This window comes from Anabrus simplex, chromosome 9, assembly GCF_040414725.1.
Source record: "Anabrus simplex isolate iqAnaSimp1 chromosome 9, ASM4041472v1, whole genome shotgun sequence".
Lineage (NCBI taxonomy): Eukaryota > Metazoa > Arthropoda > Insecta > Orthoptera > Tettigoniidae > Anabrus > Anabrus simplex.
The window spans coordinates 250,510-267,851 of NC_090273.1; the positions used below are offsets into that span (position 1 = coordinate 250,510).

The window sequence follows — 17,342 nt, forward strand, 5'->3', positions numbered from 1 at the left end:
GTTAGACAGATAATGTGATTATGGTGCTTCTCTGGTACTAGCAACGGAGGCAAAGCAAAGCTTCAGAGTTGAACCCGAGGTTATACAGTCGACTTCCATTTCAATTAAAGCCTGCGACTACGGCCACATACTGTGCGGAGAGTTCAGGCTTTAACTTCTCCCTGTACATGATATTTATTGCTTGAACTTCACTTAAGAAGCCAATCCATGAAAGTAGCGCTCTATACGAAGCTTGGTAACGAGGTGTATCTTCGCCATTTCACACAGTAGGAGACAATTGTGGTTTTTGGAGATGCGAAGATGCTGGGCTCATTTCCTGATGATGATAATGCTCGTTCGCTTGTTATTTAAAGAGGCCTAACAATAATTTCAAAATAGATCCACTTACTAGTATTCAAGAAGATGACGAACAATAATTATGAACTTAATCAGTGGATCCGACCTACCTTCCCAGTAACTACCGTAAGCTAGTATTACTGACCAAGCGACTGCCTACAAAGCACAAACTTTAATCGATTATGCTTGTTGTCTAAAGGGGTCCAAAATCCAGGACAATGACCCCTCATAATGGTACTTATCGCTAGTAAAGTAGAACCATGGTATTTCACACGTTGCGGTACTAATCAAAAGTAGTGTAGACTCACGGTGTTCCACACATTATGGTACTCCTCACAAGCAACGTACATCACACAGGTAACTCAGAATTATGGTGTTTCTCACATAATGGCACCACTCATAGGAAACGCAAACTCATGGTGCTCCTCACAAAGCTGCACTAAACACGGGCGCTGGCATTCCTGTGGTGTTCCTCATATAGTGGGTACTAATCACAGGCAACGCAGACTCACGGTGTCGCTCATATAGTGGTACCAATCACAGGCAACGCCCAGACCTGTGGTTGTGATGATTATTGTCATATAGAGGATGGTTGCCTATACATCTTAAAACAATAATTACAAAAAATGGAAGGGATCTGAAACTTCGAAAAATGAAGGTATCAGACAAAGGAAGACAAGGGCCACTAAGAGCATGAACATGAAAGACTCCCTAGGCCTCGAGTGCTCTAAAACCATCTGGTCGGAAAGGAATAAGATTTGACCAAGGGAGGTTGGATGGGATAGATGAAAGTGAGGAGCCTGGGACAAGTAAGTGGAAGCAATGCCAGGACTCAGCTAAGGGCACCATGGTCACCAGCCCACGCCCCAAACTTCAGAGCCTCTGGGGCCCCCTTTACGCCTCTTACGATAGCATGGGTGATATTCTACAACCCCCACCCACAGGAGGACCAGACCTGTGGTGTTTCTCACATAATGGTACTAATCACAGGCAACCGAAGCCTGTGGTATTCCGCATGTAGTGGTACTTCTCACAGGTATTGCAAAACCACAGTGAACCACTCTCTGCTTCTACTAATCACAAACCTATGGTGTACCTAACATAGTGGTACTACTGGCATGTAAAAGCTACCCACGGTGTTCCCCGCGTGATGGTACTGATCATAAGCAGTTTCATGGTTCTAATTCGATTATCTCTTGGTTGCCCCTTTAGTCACCTCTTACAACACACAGGAAATACCGTGGGTGTATTCTTTGTCTGTGTCCCCCAGCCACAAGGGGGTGCTGCAATTTTTTCCCACAGGAGTTCTTTTAAGTGCTGGTGAATCTAACGGCGCAAAGATATGAGCACTTTCAAATAGCAGCAGACACAACTGGAAACAAAACCACCAACATGGATTCAGAAAGCCTGCGCTCTTCTATCCTTGCTACACAGACTGATAAAATAATCTACAATGTGAGGTTCTGGCTTCACAACTTACAAAATAATGACAATTATGTCTCGTGTGTGCAAGTTGGGTGAAGCAAAAGGCCACATTTGACTCCAATGTAGACTGAAGAACATATAACTTGATAAACAACTCTGAACATATTGTGATGCATACATTTGTTGATTATAATTGATGAAGTTTCAGTTCATTAGGCAAAAGTGTACTATTTATTGCATTTGATATGATTATTACACAAGTATTTCCATTACACAGGTGCCCAAATTCATTCCATTTAGTTTTAATTTGTGGAATATATGTCACGATCACAGAAGGCATGATGAAATAATAGTGTCTTACTGGATGCTTTATTATGAGTGGACAAAGAATTTTACTTCCAAGAGAAACTTTAAGTAGATATGGCAAAGCACTTGAAGGTGACCCCTTGAATATAAATGTCCCATGGCCATTCTGCCAGATCATCAGGCACTCTAGAGAAAATTGGCTTGGAGAGATTCCAGCAGTCCCTTCCATCTGTAATTTTTTAATATTAACTGGTACTTATTCTTCACATTACCAGCTCTGTGCTGTTCTTTTAACTGTGTCTGCCTCATACCCATACGTCCCAGGTCAGAGATTTTTACCCGGACTGAGGGCTGGTTCGAGGGCCACGCAGCCTATGTGATACAATTTAGGAGCTATCTGACAGTGAGATGCTGACCCAGTCTAGAAAGCCAAGAATAACTGCCGAGAGGATTCGTTGTGCTGACCACATCACACCTCCTAGTACTGTAGACCTTAGAGCTGAGCAGCAGTCGCTTGGTAAGGCGACCCTTTGGAGCTGTAGGGGTTTGGTTTTTTCAAGTTTTCATACCGAACAGGACATATGTTGCAGGATCACAGGAGAATGGATTGGTGGATTTTCATGAAGGGAGAGTAGGAATGCTGCCTGAAACATAAAACACAATGTATCTCTTCAATGTTATTTTTAAAGGAAAATTCCTCATGACAACATCTATTTAAAATATCACTTTTGCCCTGTATCATTTACTGGTCAAGTGGAAGTGCAAATAAGTAACCCTAATGAAGCCATCCTGGCTACAATTACATCTGTCTGTAGTTTAACCTGATAACCAGAAGGAAGAAATTAAATAAGAGCAGCAATAGGGCAAAAAGGATGATAGTGTGAAGGGCCAGGAAGCAAGTAAGTTGCAACATCTGCATGTTCACCCTCGTCTCCGAATCTCAGGAGCAACTTGAGGGGGTGACAAAGACACATGCTGAGCAATCGTCCTGTCGTTTGTTAATCATTAGTTTATACTATCTGTTGTACACAGTGCCAAGAGAGCCCGTGGCTTGGAGGGTAGCACCAGATACTAGAAATTGGTTTCAGTTTCCATTCTTTTTCCTTCCTATGTATATTTTAAGTTCATGGACACAAAATGAAAAACTCTGAGCATGTTTGGCATTTTTCCATATAAACACAAAAATTAAATACTAATACAATAATAAATACAATACTAATTAATGCCGCAAAGTCCGCTTCCATAGTGTAACAGTTATCACTATTAGCTGCAGTCCTCAGGGGCCCGGGGTTCAATTCCAGAGATTTAAGAATGGCTGGTGGTTAGAACGGTACACGCAGCTCACCTCCATTGGGTGTGTGCTTTAAAAGAGCTGCACCACCTTGGGACAATGACACAAGTTTACTTTCTTTAATGCAGTGAAATTATCACAGCTGCAAAACTGCATAAAGACAGGGAATTGTTTACAAACGTTAATAACGTTCGTTTGCCAATAGATAATGCAGCGCGTGTGACCTCTACATGCATCATTTCAACCTCTGATAGGGTGGGGCCAGCGTGCGACAGCACCGGGCCGGAGCCTCGTGGGAGATGGCCAGTGCTCATTGGTCAGACCCAGCTCCAAAGTGCCGCTACATCGCTGAGGCTTCGAGGGGTGCAGAAACGACTTGGCCACAGGCTATGAACTTCCCATATCTGGAGATTTCTGTATGGTTCAAGTGACAGACGTATCTCGATCATTGCCCCAGGTGTATGTAAGGCAGGAGCAACCTCTAGAGTTCAGTTCAGTGTGGCTCAACCAATGAAGGAAGGAGAGCGGAGAGTCGTACAGTCAACGGATTTCAGGAAGTCTGAGTTCTGTTCAGTATTTACTTTTTAAAGCATCATGTTCAAATGCGTTTTAATTTGTTTTCAAAGTAAATGTCTTTCAACAAGATAAATATTTCGCTGAGTACAACTCAAATACAGTATTTGTACATTAAATTATCTTAGACTGTTTCAGTCCGATCAAAGTATGTAAATTTTTCTAATAGCAATACATTTTCTGCTGTTTCCACAAAATGACATTAATGAAAATACATGGAAGACACTATTTTAGAAAAAGATACCAGATATTTTAATAAACATTTATGAAAACATTCACATTCTATTAGAAATAATCCAAGTAGTAATTTAAAAATAATTCCTCAACACACCAATATTCTTTTCAATGAACTAATTAACATATTTACAAACAAGAATTAATTACCAGTGAATATATTACTTCGTAGAATGCAATCCCTCCTACTTCACCCCTTCCCCTTAATCCAGGAACACATTTACTTAGCAGTCCTACAGTTCCATTAACCTTCAACAAGGCCTCCTTTCCAAGGGATATCAAATTAACAGTTCTTTGGAATTATCTAATCAATCATATAATTATTACCATTATTCAAAGAATGTTACCAAACAGTTTTCTCAGAACTTGTGTATATGAAACAATTTATCGGCTCATAACAGTTTGGCCTCGTTCAGGTAGAAATGATTACATAAAACACACATGACTGAAATGTCCTACTATGCACTGCCAAAAAAAAAAAAAAAAAAAAACCCGCTATGTATTTCACACAAAATTTAATGTCAGCCCATTTGGAACCTGATCAAAATATTATGACTAGGGTTTGGATATTTAGGAAAAGCCATATTGTTTTCCTTGTCTCCGTTTTCTTGCCTGATTGGATTTTGGTGCAAATCAGGTGATTATCGTCACAATTAAGTGATTTTTATTTGTCATATAAATGCTCATTTTGGCCTTTTCTGTCATAAGGTCATATTTTGAGCTATTTTCGCATAAATGTCATATTTCGGCAGTTTGCACAGCAGCAGCTGTCGTCAAAGTCATCCTCAACTTACCGAATGCGAACTAGTATTCACAAAACTGCTTCTCGGTATCACGTGCAGTTAATACAAGTGGACTACTCTGTCTCATCTATGAAGATTGTGCAGGAGTCAAACTTTGGAATTATACAGAGTGCAATTGCTCGTTTAAAAGCTGCTAGCTTACAAACTCATGCAGGTATAGAAATTGTGAGAAGTGTTGAACTTTCAGTACAACAATCACATGGAATAGTTGGCGACAGTTTAAAACGGAAACTTCGAAACGTACTTAATCGAAATTAGTTTATCGCAATGTGTGCAAGATAAATGATGTTCTTAGGAGATAGCAGTGATTTTACATTATTTAAATATGAACTATAATGTCTTGTGACGTAGAAAGGAGGTTTCCTTTTTAGAAGAATGTGTTAAGCAATAATCGGAGGTCTTTCGCGCCTGATGCTGTGAAGATGAATCTTGTCATACACTTCAATTCCACCCGCAGAGAAGAATGAAAAGGTACGAAAGTTTTCACTATATGCCGAGCTACCCTTCTATAAGGTATTGAAAGACATCTACTTAATTCGTTTCGTGGTGCTCAATTTAAACTTTAAGGCATTTGAGCAACATTAATGAAATCTGGGCTTAAACGTTTCAAAATATTTTCTTAGATTGATTTCTAGTTTTCTCATATTTCAAACCAACAGTGCAGGGTGCAAACATGTTTTGACTTTTAAAATGTTGTGCAATTTGATAATCTTACGAACTTAGTTCTTTATAGGTATGTATTAAAAAATGTTTGAAAAGTGAATTAAGGACTATAGCCTGTGAATAACTGCTAAATATACACAGTCGAAACTGGTTGAGACGTCTCCCACAAGTGTGTTTCCTTGGTTATTATGCCATTATTACAAAGTCGCAGGACGTATCCTATTAAATACATGCTAAAGAAACCTGGACAGCACATTTACGACACTCTTTAGTACGATAAATATTCCGTCATTAGACGGAGTAAATGACGGAATATTTATTGTATTGAATTAGGATGACGCTCTTTAGTACGTTCGTAACTCCCACCATAAGCAATTTAAATTACCGTTCCCGGCCACATTGCACGCATGACAAGCCAGCAACAACAAAGTAACGTGAAATGGAAGATGAAATGAATATAATGTAATAAAATCGTATTACTTACTCCTCATTATTATTGGCCCCGATGTGCAGAGAAGGACTCACTTCTACCGAGGTAAGTATGCACCTACTTCAAAACAAGTACTGGTAGTTACTATGCTGAGCGGGGAGTGTGGAGGGGAAGTAGGAGAGTGTGTCCCAAGGTGAACAACCTGAGTGTCACTGAGCGTGTGACGTGTTAGAGTCTGACGTTTCTGAGTCTGTGATGGAAGGTAGGTAAAATGAAATTTTGTTCGTGATTAAGAGAATGTTTTGAATTTTGAGGTCCTGTATAACTGTCAGCTGTTCTATTCTCAACCAAAAATAGTAATTGTATTATGACTTCAAGGTTCGTAGTTTGTAGAAAGACTGATGACTCCAGAAATGCACCCTTACCAAAATTATATTTTAGTGTGTGCTTCTGCACTTTACCCATAAGCATATTAAGATCAAGCAGCGCATGAATGTTGTTCACTATCACAGTCTCCCGGTTCCTAGCATGCGACCTTGTCTTCTACACACTGACTTGTAAGCATTGCTCAGTACGCTTGAAACGCCCGTGCAAAAATAAACTACTTACGTGTTTGAGGTAAACTTTTTTAAATTTTTCGACATAGTCTCCTTATAGGCTTATACACTTTATCCAATGATGTTCTAGTTTGTTGATCCCTTCCAAATAATAGGATTTGTCCAAGTCTGCAAACACTAATGGATATTTTGCAATCACCACCTCGTTTGAATAAAATCTTTGTCCCGCCAGCCATTTCTTCAAATTGGGGAACAAATAGTAGTCCGAGGGAGCCAAGTCTGGAGAATAGGGGGGATGTAAACGAGTTGGAACCCTATTTCCATTAATTTTGCGACCACAACTGCTGAGGTGTGTGCTGGTGCGTTGTCGTGATGGAAAAGGACTTTCTTGTCAGCCAATCGCAGGCGTTTTTCTTGCAGCTCGGTTTTCAAACGGTCCAACAACGATGAATAATATGCACCTGTAATAGTTTTATCCTTTTCCAGATAGTCGATGAGGATTATCCCTTGCGAATCCCAAAAGTTAGTCGCCATAACCTTTCCGGCCGAAGAAACGGTCTTCGCAATTTTTGGTGCAGATTCCCCCTTGGTAACCCATTCTTTAGATTGTTGTTTGGTCTCAGGAGTATAGTAATGTATCCATGTTTCATCCACAGCGACAAAAAACAACACTTAAAGTCCTACAGATTCTTCTGGAACAGCTGCAAACCATCCCTGCAACACTTCACACGATTCTGTTTTTGGTCAAGTGTGAGCTACCGCGGCACCAATCTTACGGATAGCTTTCTCATGTCCAAATGTTTATGCAAAATATTATGTACCCGTTCAGTTGTGATGCCCACAGCACTAGCAATCTATCACCATATCATGGATTTGATCAATGATTTCTCGATTCATAACCTCCACAGGCCGTCCAGAACGTTCAGTGTCACTTGCGCCCATATGGCCAGTCCGAAAATTTTGATACCTTGTAAGTCGCATCACATAACACCCTCAGAATGTTACTATCAGGAGATATTATTATAACTACACATTCCATGTCTTCAAGGGGCAAATATTCTTTTTGGGCACAATTTACGCCACTTTGCGCACCATCAGAATCATTAGCAAAACTGCTTACACTACTTTCTTCCTCTCCTAACAGCACTTTAAACTTCAGAACCCAAAGGACCATGTGAGAGCCAGGATATTTTTAATGGTGTAGGCCCATCAGTACTTCACCTGACAATATTCACCTCCTGTGTCAACTATGGGTTTTTTTTTTTTTACTACCCTATAGTCCCATTTCTTGGCATGCCGTTGGGAATGAGGTAAGATAAATTTATATTTATACTAGCTGATGTACCTGTGCTTCGCTATGGAATTCTACATTGTATACAGAATTCTAGGTTAGGTTGTGCACACGTTGTGAGCAAGATTGTATTAAATTGCATAGCTCTTAACGTTACCCTAGAAACGCGACAAGGAAGTCACCAAACGTCCTTTCTCATATGAAGACTGGGTTAGGGAATTTTCACTGTAATGGCAGGCCCCCCTTGCCTACCATCAGTCACAATCAGGTTGGGGAGTTTTCTTCATAATGGTGGACACTCGCTCTCCACCTGCCCTTTTTACATCTTCAGAAAGACTGTGTTAATAGTTTTCCCAACCGAAATGAACATACATCATTACAATGACGACAGTACGAATGGCGCAATTAAAAGCAATGCTTTCATTTAAAATACTTGATCAAATAAACAACCACGTATTTTCTCACTTTGATCGGCAGCGTAGTACTGTTTGTTAAAACAGTCCAAAGTTCCAGATCTGGAATGACCAAGCCGCAGATAGTCGTGATCCATGAACACACTTCATCTTATTTCAGCCAGGTGGAGGTTTTCAATAGTGGAGACTCCCAGGCCAAAAACTATGCCCTTTTACTAATGTTTCCTAGGAGTACCCGATGAGCAGAAAAATTTCAGTTCATTACATAGGTGGCGGAAAAATCCATCCGACTTGGAGGCAAATGTTTCCTCCAATCCAGAGGAGAAACCCCTCTTCACTGGTAATTTGGAATTAAATGAATGTAGAATTTAAGAAAAACTTCTTCCTCTTCACTTTTATTAAGAAACAGCTCTTTTCAGGATTGAATTTTGAGTTATTTAGTGAATTGTGGTGCTAGAATTTGGAATATGCCTAAATTGTAATTCTAGACCAGGTCATGCTGCTGCTGCTACTACTACTACTACTAAATGAGCCTCTGCCTTAAGTGTGCACACTACTCCTTCAGAGTGTCAGAGTAGGGATCGAATAGCTGGAAGACTGATGAACCAGTCTGTTACGTACCAGCAGTATCAGAAAATGTATGAACCAGAGGAGTGGCATGCTAAAGAAAACTCCCCAGCTATTTCCCGCCAATATTCAGTCAGGCTGTTATACTCAGTATGCAGCAGTAATCACATCTATCTCAGTTGAGTGGCAGCATAAGAGACAAAGAACATCACTACAAACAATGGTCAAGGTAATGTTATATTTGATCAATGACATGCGCTTCGAATATAGCAGGCCTTCACATTTAGTTTTCTTCTAACTCTGAAATACCACTCTTATCATAGTCGGTGCGGTAAAACTGAATAAAACATGAATGATCAGAAATTGTATTCTCTAGAACTTTTGTTATGTAGTACTTTTCGATAGGACCAATAACATAGGTATTTAAAAAGTAAATTTTAAGCGCCTCCCCCTAAACTACAATATCATCCAGGGTGAATAAAATTGTTTATGACTTAGACTGTAGTTTCTTATTCCCCGACTCTATATACCGACTTCAATTAAATTCTGTTAACCCATTTTCTAATATGAATATTTGAGAAATCAATTTTAGGCCTTCCCCTAAACAACCATTTCACTCAGCATGAGTAAAATGATTTATAGCCTAGATTGTAGTGGCTCATCCCCGACTTCACATACAGATTTTCTTTAAACTCTCTTCAGCCGTTTTATCGTGATGCGTACACATACATACATCATTATAGACTGTTATGCCTTTTAGCGTTCAGTCTGCAAGCCTCTGAATTTACTAAACGTCGCCACAATCCTCGATTTGCAACCAGTGTTGTGGCCTCATTTGGTTCTATACCTCTTATCTTTAAACCGTTAGAAACTGAATCTAACCATCGTCGTCTTGGTCTACGTCTACTTCTTTTACCCTCCATAGCAGAGTCCATTATTCTCCTAGGTAACCTATCCTCCTCCATTCGCCTCATATGACCCCACCACCAAAGCCGGTTTATGCGTACAGCTTCGTCCATTGATTTTATTCCTAAATTAGCCTTTATCTCCTCATTCCGAGTACCCTCCTGTCATTGTTCCCACCTGTTTGTACCAGCAATCATTCTTGGTACTTTCATGTCGGTTACTTCTAACTTAGGGGTATCTTATTCATGAGTCCACCCAGCGTTCGCTCCCATAAAGCAAAATTGGTCTGAAAACAGACCGATGTAAAGAGAATTCGTCTGGGAGCCGACTTCCTTCTTACAAAATACTGTTGATCGCAACTGCGAGCTCACTGCATTAGCTTTATGACACCTTGATTCAATCTCACTTACCATCCTGGGAGAACACACAACCTAAATACTTGATATTATCAACCTGTTCTAGCTTTGTATCACCAATCTGACATTCAATTCTGTTGAATTTCTAATTTTCATACCATACTCATTACACTTATTTTTAAGTTCCAGGATATTAGACTGCAGGCTTTCAGCACAATCTGCCATTAAGACCAAGTCATCAGCATAGGCCAGACTGCTTACTACATTTTCACATAACTGAATCCCTCCCTGCCATTTTATACCTTTCACATACCTGCCAACTTTTAGAAACCAAAAATAGGAAGATTTTTTTATTCCTGGATTTCATCACATATATTCCACCACGGTCTAGGTGAAAAAAGGTCAAGATAAAAGGCGTACATATCTACAGTTACAATGCGAATTGACCGTTAAATTTCAAATCTTAAACTACCAAAACATAAAAATGGTTACAAGAAAATGTACCTTATCATTATCATTTATGACACTTAAACGAATAATAACATTTATGTCACACCGACACACGCAACAAAATGCATAATATCGTATTTTCTCGCGTAATTAACGCACTTTTTGACGAAAAATACAGGCGAAAACTTCGGATGCGTAAATTATTCAAGGAATTAAGATATTTACAATTCATTTACATTTAAAAGATGCATCAAATATAATATAAAAACACAACTGGTTCAACTCGTTTGCGGTTATCGTCATTTGGCGTAAAATTCCGGAGTGAGATTTTTCCTGAAAATTCAAATAGGGTACATCAGGTAAGTTAGACACGTGGGATTGAAGTACCGACTGGAAAATATTCTTCCCATTACGAGCTGACAATACGACCTGGAGTGAAAACATGAACTAATAAAAGTACAATTCATGTAATGCCATAACAATGACATACCGGCAAAAAAAACTGTCCAACACGAGAAGGGCCGGGCATCGAAGGAGGGACCCTGCTACATTGCCCCAAACCGTTTGTATCCAATCTTGTACGAGTGACGTGTCCATCCATCCTTCTTCTTGAATACGAACGTGGATCACTCGCGGAAATTTTGCTTTGGGCATTGTTTTTCGTTTTAGATCAATGTAAGGTGTAAGCTTTTTGAGATCAGCTGTTATAGCAAGCATTGCAGTACATCGTTGTTTTTTGCTTCCGGTAGCGCGTACGATAACACTGTATGATCCTTTCTTATCGATTGTTCGACTTTGTGGCATATGGAAACTGATTGGCGTCTGATCTGCGGTTTCTATAAGGGAGATTAAATATTCCTCACTTTACGCTTCTCAATCACAAAACGATGAAAATCGTTTAAATCATTCGTCATTTTTTGGCATGATGATGTTCTTCGCTGAAGAGGAAGTCCATTTCTCTTCATAAAATTAATCAAGACTCGGCTAACCTTCAAATCCGAGACACTGATTCCATGTGCAGCGGTTATTTCACATTCTTTAAAATACTGCATTTCGTGAGAAATTGCTTATCCAACGTTGCGTCACAAAATCATATATTTAAGCAGATCCTTCTCTACTTGCGGAAACTTGCCGCTTTTTGGTCCGCGAAATGCTTTGGAGACATGTTGGCCGCTTGACGTGCACTTCTGTTACCGCGGTAGCGCACGTTTCATTTGGGCATTGAATACACGCTGCCCTCTTCCCGTATGTTTCGGTGTAACTGATCACCGCGAGTTAGTATGATGCAGTATTACTCGAATACTGTGGACTGACAATTTTGAGATCACAGAATGTCCCGTACCCGAAACACTCGTAAAACTAGTGCCGGCTAATAACAGCACGTTGCCCTGTATCTGGAATGCCCGCTTTCGCAACAGGAAGCCTGCTACTTGAGTAGTTGACATCTTTATTTCGAAACACATCCGGAGCTGCGTGATGGATGTTCGAAGTTGTGGGAGCGTCATATACGTGAACATTTGTTTTGTCCACTTTGGACCCAAAAATATTGGGATGCGTAAATTATGCAAGGGCGTTAATTACTCGAAAGAATATGGTAGTTTCTTTATCAGACGGTAAAATGAATGGAAATTTATAGGTATCTCTGAACACTTGGAGATAACGTTTGTTATATTTTTGGCCTTAACGAAAAAAACTACCTGAAACTGTCACCGACACAACCCACTTAAAAACATTCAACTCATTAAAATGATGCACTTAAATACGCGAAACTACCACATACAAAACAATTATATATGTCCCATACATTATTAACATACGACTTTGGCAGTGGGGGAAAGCATACAAATGCAAGAAAAAAAGGGGCCTAAAACTCCGACGAAACTACACACAGAAACGATGTTAACAGCGCGCGAACAACAATAAACTCATTCTTTCATCCCGATTAACTGAGTCGCTAGCGCGCGCCAGCCTGTCTTGCTTGCAGGACAATTGCCGCCCAGAATCCCCAGCTGTATAAAGCGGACACGCTGCTGTGGTGAGCGGGAAACACGATACACGAAGGCACAGGACGAAATACTCACGAAATAAAGCATCAAATAAATACTCTTGAAAATGAGGTTTCGTAAATTAGTACACAAACACATAAGAATTTATAGTAGGGGAAGAGTATTGGCCGTACTAGAAGTTATATTGGTCAAAAATAGGAAGAAGTAAAAATAAATCGGAAAATCGGAAGACGAGTTAAAAACCGGAAAGTTTCCGGGTAAATCGGAAGGGTTGGCAGGTATGCCTTTCAGCAGATGATCCATGTAAACTACACACAGCAAAGGTGATAGATTAGAGCCTTGTCTAATCCCTGTAAGTACCCTGAACCAAGAACTCATTCTACCATCAATTCTTACTGAAGCCCAATTGTCAACATAAATGCCTTTGATTGATTTTAATAATCTACCTTTAATTCAATAGTCCCCCAATATAGCGAACATCTTTTCCCTCGGTACCCTGTCATATGCTTTCTCCATACCTATGAAACATAAACACAACTGCCTATTCCTCTCGTAGCATTTTTCAATTACCTGCCGCATACTGAAAATCTGATCCCGACAGCCTCTCTGTGGTCTGGAGACACACTGGTTTTCATCGAACTTCCTCTCAACGACTGATCGCACCCTACCTTCCAAGATGCCAGTGAATACTTTGCCTGGTACACTAATCAATGAGATACCTTGATAGTTGTTGCAATCCTTGCTGTTCCCTTGCTTATAGATAGGTGCAATTACTGCTTTTGTCCAATCTGAAGGTACCTTACCAACACTCCATGCTAATCTTACTACTCTACGAAGCCACTTTATCCCTGCCTTCCCACTATACTTCACCATTTCAGGTCTAATTTATATCTATTCCTACTGCTTTATGACAATGGAGTTTATTTACCATCCTTTCCACTACCTCAAGCGTAATTTCACCAACATCATTTTCCTCCTCCCCACGAGTTTGGCTGTTTGCAACACCAGCAGGATGATTTCCTTTTACATTGAGAAGATGTTCAAAATATTCCCTCCACCTCTCCAGTGATTCCCTGGGATCTATAATGAGCTCACCTGAATTACTCAAAACACTGTTCATTTCCTTTTTCCCTCCCTTCCTAAGATTCTTTATTACAGTCGAGAAAGGTTTCCCTGCTGCTTGACCTAGCCTTTCCATGTTATTAACAAAACCTTCCCATGACTTCTTTTTTGATTTAACAACTATTTGATTCGCTATGTTTCTTTCATTTACGTTTGGAGCCATTTCCGATAAGCCTTCTTTTTACGTTTACAAGCTGCTCTCGCTTCATCATTCCACCAAGATGTTCGCCTTTTCCCATCTTTACACACAGTTGTTCCTAGGCATTCCCTTGCTGTTTCTACTACAGCATCCCTGTACGCTACCCATTCACTTCCTATATCCTGAACCTGCTTACTGTCTACTGTTAAAAACTTCTCACTAATCACATCCATATACTTGTGTCTCATTTCCTGTCCTGGAGATTTTCTAGCCTTATTCGTTTGCAGACAGATTTCACTTTCTCTACCCTAGGCCTAGAGATACTTAGATCACTACAGATCAGATAGTGGTCTGTATCATCGAAAAATCCCCAGAAAACTCGTACATTCCTAACAGATTTCCTGAATTTGAAGTCGGTTAAGATATAGTCTATTATGGATCTGGTACCCCTAGCCTCCCATGTGCAGCGGTGAAGAGCCTTATGCTTGAAGAATGTATTCGTAACTGCTAAACCCATACTAGCACAGCAAACGCTTCCAATTTCCATTAGCTTCCGTATCTTCCCCACATTTACCAATCACCCTTTCGTATCCATCAGTTCTAGTGCCAACTCTCTCATTGAAATCGCCCATTAGCACTATTCTATCCTTGCTGTTGACCCTGACCACGATATCACTCAATGCTTCATAAAACTTGTTAACTTCATCCTCGTCTGCACCCTCACATGGTGAATACACGGAGACAATTCTAGTCCTGATACCTCCAACTGACAAATCTACCGAAATCATTCGCTCATTTACGTGCCTAACAAACTATGTTGCGTGCAAAGGTATTCCTGAAAAAGAGCCCTACCCCAGATTCTGTACTTGACGGGTATTAGAAAGGGAAGGACAATTTATAATCTCCTAACAAGGAAGAGATATCTCCCCTAGCACATCCACATGCATCCCTTTTGCTGACTCAGCCAGTTCTACTTTCTTTCTTCCATAAGACCCATTAATATTGATAGCTCCCCATCAAATTCCATTTCGTTCGCCAAGTTGTTTCCAAGGAGACCCTTGCCTGTCAAATGGGAGTGGGACTCTCTTACTCCCATAGGTCCGAGGCTTGCTTAAAATGTTCTGAGCTCAGTAAATTCATGAAGCAGGATGCTACACTATTTGCACATAGTCCAAGTGAGGATCTCTCCTGTAACGGGTTATGGACCACCGGTGAATTGTATAGTCCTAGCCGCCTGAGCACAATGAGGGCCACGACTCAGAATATGTCTGAGATGCCCACTCCCATTCCATAGCAACTGGTATCCTAACTCAGGACCACTTAATAGGCCACTCAGCCGTTGCCCATGATTCACGAACTATAACGTGACTACAGTAACCCACACCATGAACCATGATGCGTATACATACATACATACATACATACATACATACATAAATTATGGAAAAGTAAAAAGTGCATTTCCTTGCTACTATGGACATGACTGATACAGAAATACCATTCTTTTCTAAATTCTGAGCAATGTACAGACAAAAATCTAAAAATCTTATTTTATATATAGAGAGATTTTCCGCCTTTTCTGGCAGGACCTAGTGTTTACAGTGCACTATGTCTTCTGGAATAGGCTAGAGCAATTTTGTTACTTTCATAGATCTGTCTCTGTCTTATCCTTGGCTTTGACAATATGAAAGTGACTGAGGTATGAGCGATGGTAGTAATGCCATTCCTTCTGCAGCCAGTCGCTGCTATGAATGGTGTGAAAATGTTGCTCATGGGGTCGGTTGGTGTATGCATTTCAGTGGGCGACTGATATGTAATAGCAACTCTGGCTCGTTGAGGAAAGCAACGGGAAACTACCTCGCTCCTCACTTCCCTAGTATGCCTCTTCAATGATGCCTAGGCCATCTATGACAGCTGATGGCAGAGCTGTTGAGGATCCCACCAGCGGCATCGCTGACGGACTGAACATACAGAGAGATTTTACAGCCACTAACAGCACTACATCCGCTAATGTCAGTTGAGGAGCTAATGAGGATGAAAAGAATGTTTGTGAATGAAATTGGAAACGAATGTGGAAGGAAATAGGATGTGGCCTATGAACTGGAACTATATGAACTATAAGAGAGTTTAAATACAAAATACGGCAGTCAAGATCAAGACGCCTAGGGGTCGATAGTTTCTATTTTTTCTCAACAGAGAGCATAAGGCAAATTATGCTTCACTTCAATGACACGAAGTGACAAACTTATGAAACATGAATTGTCGGGAAGACGAAGGCTTCTGGAATTCAATGGTATCCACCTCCTGTTGATGGCGGTGGTAGAATAACACCCACAATAATTCCTACCTGTCAAAGGTGACTAAAAGGGGCCCCAGGGTTTCTGAACTTGCGAGTGTGGGTTGGCAACCAAAGGGTCCTTAGCTGAGTCTTGGCATTGCTTCCATTTACTTGTTACAGGTTCCTCAATTTCATCTATCCTATCTGACCTCCCTTGGTCAGCTCTTGTGCTTCTCTGCCCCGACAGTATTAGATCATTCAAGGCCTAGGGACTCTTTCATTTTCACGCCCTTCGTGGTCCATGTCTTTGTTTGGCCGATACCTTCATTGTTTGAAGTGTCAGATCCCTTCCATTTTTTCTCTCTGATTAGTGTTATGTAGAGGATGGTTGCACTTCCTCTTAAAACAATCACCACCACCATCACTCAATGGTATCTAGAATTTCTATCAATGCTTCACAGATGCCATTTTTGCGACACAAGCAGAGACAGCAGCACAAACCAGAGTGGCCATTAACTTTCCGTTAAGACACGCGTGTACAACAGATACAGTGAATATTTTTCATAACCTGCCCCCCAGGAACCTAAGACAGTGGAAGTTTCCACGCTCTGCTATTCTCTCCTTGCCTCTGGACGAGACCACTTGCAAACTTTCAGTCTATAGTGAACACATTGTTGGAGCTAGAATGTCTACCACTGGGCGAGTTGGCCGTGCGGTCAGGGGCACGCGGCTGTGAGCTTACATCCGGGAGATAGTGGGTTTGAATCCTGAACCTGTTACACATCTGTTGTTGCGACATAAAGCATCTAGCAAAAAAAAAAAAAAAGTCTACCGTATATTGCAGATAGATGCGACCATTCGAGTAAGTTTTTCAAACTTCTCATTAGATTTCTATGTAGCATAAATACAATCCATATTCATCAAAAGTTGTGTGTAATGTTTGGTTTATCATGATTCTTATAAAACAGCTTTGAAAATATGTATCATGTATGAGATACGCACGACCATTGGTATGACTTACTAGAAGGAAATTACACACTGTTGTCACTGCAGTGTTGGGAATTTGGAACAATGGTCATTTGTTGGTTCTTATTAGTAATTTCTTTATTTAATGTGATTGCAACACACATAACTCATAATAAAACTGTCTGCTAACCTGTTAAACCTAATGCAACAGAGGATTTTCTTTCAGGGTT

The 17,342-nt window shown here is 40.4% G+C and overlaps 1 long non-coding RNA gene across 1 annotated transcript in view; it reads right to left on the bottom strand.

Annotated features, from left to right (window-relative positions):
• Positions 1–2,598: 2,598 nt before the first annotated feature.
• LOC137502181 (uncharacterized) overlaps positions 2,599–17,342 on the bottom strand; it is a 42,288-nt gene continuing 27,544 nt past the window's right edge. The window contains exon 4 of the long non-coding RNA XR_011018701.1: positions 2,599–2,711. This is a non-coding gene — a long non-coding RNA (uncharacterized lncRNA). The remainder of the gene's footprint in view (positions 2,712–17,342) is intronic.